Here is a 3403-nt window from a genome sequence, read left to right as displayed (position 1 = left end):
TGTATAAGAGACAGGCATCACTGGGATGGCAACTCTTTACAGGGGTAAGGGCTGTGATTTGGTCCATGGCCTTCCCTCAAGCCACACATTCCCTGATGCAGGTGGTCGCCAAGTCAAATACTATGGAGAATTTTTAAAAGGTCTGAGCAATTGTGTGACTACAGTAACATTTGTAAAAATGTGTGTTAAAATACAATCTGATCCCATGCTTCGGGGTATAATGATGATGATTAGGGTTCTGGAAGGAATTTTTCCCCTTCACTGGTGGTAGACAACTGACTGTGCTCTGAGTTACTGGTGTTTCCTGGAGACTCTAGGATTTTACTGGGCTCATTGTGGTTACATTTCATAGACCTCAAACATTTGATAGACTGATAGCCCAAAAGCTGTGGTGAATTTTCTACTGTTACGCATCGGCCTGTCTGTGTCAGCTACTTTTTGTTCTAAGTTGGCCTAATGTAAGCTAGCACTGCTGTCAGAAGGGATTGGACCAGAGGGCACCTAGAAGTCTTTTCTGATATAAATATTTTACAATTGTGTGTTTCTGGGGCACTTTGTTGTTGGTTTCTTTTGCCAGCATATAGTATAATGGGCATAACAATATTATGCCATGAAAAATGGGAATTCCAAATAATCAGATCACAACATAGTTTCTGAAAATGTATTCTTCCTTGCTTCCTTCTTTTCCATCTTTGAAGTACATGATTGTGCTTCATCTTCATGCTTCGTTGTTTTGTGTATCAGCCATTCAACTAAACTTCCTACTGAGACAACACTGGCTTTTAAAGTTAAGGTAAATTTTCATTGCTTATAAATGTTTACTACATTTACTTCGTTGAATGTCTCATACACATAGGGAGCAAGTCTTTTTTTTTTTTTTTTCCCCCTTTGGAAGAAATATCTTAAGAATTTTCTGTAGAATGATGAGGTTGTCCTTCCTTCCTATCCCATCTTCAGGATTCCAGACAGAGTGTCATGTTATGATTTTCATATCTGGGACACTAAACTTGGTCAGCACCTATCATTCTAAGAGAGGTCTTAAGTATGAAATAAAACTACCTTCAGAAATGACTAAAAGGTATAGCCTCACTAGGAGCTCCGTTTGTTTTTCCTTTACACTGGCTAAAAAAAAAAGAAGGTCTGTTTCAAATCCTATTTGTCCCTTATCTCTGTTTGTTCAGTTGTTTTTAATATCACGTACTGAAAGAATTTCAATAGCTGTTTCACCATGAAGTCATTTGTTATCCTTCAGCAGGCCTTTGCCTGCTGAATTGTAAAGCAGCCTCGACTATTTGCATCCTCCAGATGGAGCAGCATATAAACACTCCCAGATATTTCTGGTAAGTATGAAAAAATATCTTATTTGTCCTTTCTGTGAATAAATAAGAGAATGTCAAATTTTATAGACTAATAAATTTGTATGCCAGCACTGACATTGAATCTCTCATGGCCTGCAATGTCACAGACCCTGAGAAACACAATTTTTTTGTTTTCAAATGTATACTAAGTCAAATAGAAGCTCAATAAAAAGCCAGGGAATTTGATTGCATTGTTTATGTCTGCCCAGTAGTCTAATTCAGTTGCAATTTGCTATGAGGAAATACAATTTAAATTTTTCCCAGGTTTATTGCATAAGCAATCACTCACATATACATGCACGAGTGTACGTCAAGGAGAACTCAAATAATGGGTTAAAGTGTCATTTAATAATATATTCTAATGCCTGTTTTTATAACGAATAAAAAACTTTGCTGTATTACAATGCATTCTCCTAGCTACTGAAAATTAATTCAAATCTTATCATTATTAATATTTTTTATTCCTCTCATTTACAACATATCCTAAATCTCAATTGCTTTGTGATACAAATGTATGTATCAAGTATCACCACATGCAGCAGTTCCAGACATCACTGTAAGTCTACATTTTAAATTCTATTTTAGTTCCTGAAATTAATCTGAATGAGAATTTTAATTTATGTATTTCTAATTTTAAACAGAACACACAATAGAATAACTTATAATGCTCATGCTCATCTAAATAATGAAGCCTGACAGTACCCTCTGTGGCTGAGTAATAGGTTTTTTATATTTGCTAGTTTTTGTAGTTTGTTTTTTGGTTTCTTTCTAAATTAGATCCAGACTTCTTGAAACAGAACAAAAATATACATAGGACATAAAAGTCAATGAATGTATAAAGTGTTAGGGATTGGATTTAATTCACTGTATTTACACATGATAAAATACTCCTTCATTGAATGCCTACTGATTATTTTCTGAACTGTTTGATTTTCAAAACAAAGTTATAATAAGTTGTATGCAATATTTATCATTTCATTAGTGCTGTTAAATGGAAATTAGTGTGATTTACTTGTGTTTTCCAGCACCAGTCTAATTCCTTTAAAATTAACTTTACGTAGTAGGTTTTTACCTAACGGAAGTGAAATGTTTAAAATCAATATTTGAGTGGTTTTTGAAATAGTGCTCAGTAGCAGCAACAGCTCATCAGAGGAGATGGAGGAGACACTATTGTATGCTAAGAATAAGTGTACTTTTTCTCTATGATGGTTACTGGACAACTTTTTCATTCAGGGCTGCCATTTATCTGGGAGAAAGTTGCAGAAGATACACAGTTTGTATGGATGAATATAAGACCGGCTTTAATTTGGTTTTTATGCAGTACAGCTTTCTTTCATAAGGATATCTGATTTGCCATGATTTAGGTCATAACTTTTTCAGTAGTGTGTATGCTCATGTAAATAGAAAGCAAAGAAGCTGTATTTTAAAAGTCAGTCTTGAAGTATTGTCTGTCTTAAAGGGCTTTCATACGAGGCCAAATGAAGTCCTACAGATCTTGCAAGTCTTTTTGCAAATAAAATATCTATTTACTTAAATATTTTTTTCCAAAATGACAACTGCAGTATTTGCTTTATTGTCATTATAAGATAGCACTATTATTGTTTGATAATGAGAGGCATGATATAGAAGACAATATTGTCTGGCACTTTTTTTCCCCTCCTCCTTTGCTATTACTAGGTTTGTTTTTTTTTTTTTTTTTTAAATGCAATGTACTCTTTACTTGTTAAAAGGTCAAATTATTACTAATAGTAGAAAAGAGGGAGGCTGGTAGGAAACAAAAATGATTGGCGTTTGGCATATTCTGCTGTATGAGGGCTCTAGCTGAAAAAAAGGGGAATTTTGAGGTGACACTGGGGAGAGGAAAGAACTGTTTGTTTCAATGGATTGCTTTCCAGTGACACTGGAAAACATCTAGATGGAATCTGATTTTAATGTCCAAACCAATGTTATCTTCCAGTTTCTGCAGAATAAGCAGAAGGTATGGATAGAGCTCCTGACAATATAGGTCTTGTGAGAGTTACTCTGCTCATTATCATCCAGAATAG

Source organism: Athene cunicularia (assembly GCF_003259725.1).
Source record: "Athene cunicularia isolate RWA chromosome 1 unlocalized genomic scaffold, athCun1 chr1_part1, whole genome shotgun sequence".
NCBI lineage: Eukaryota > Metazoa > Chordata > Aves > Strigiformes > Strigidae > Athene > Athene cunicularia.
This window is presented reverse-complemented; position numbering follows the sequence as displayed.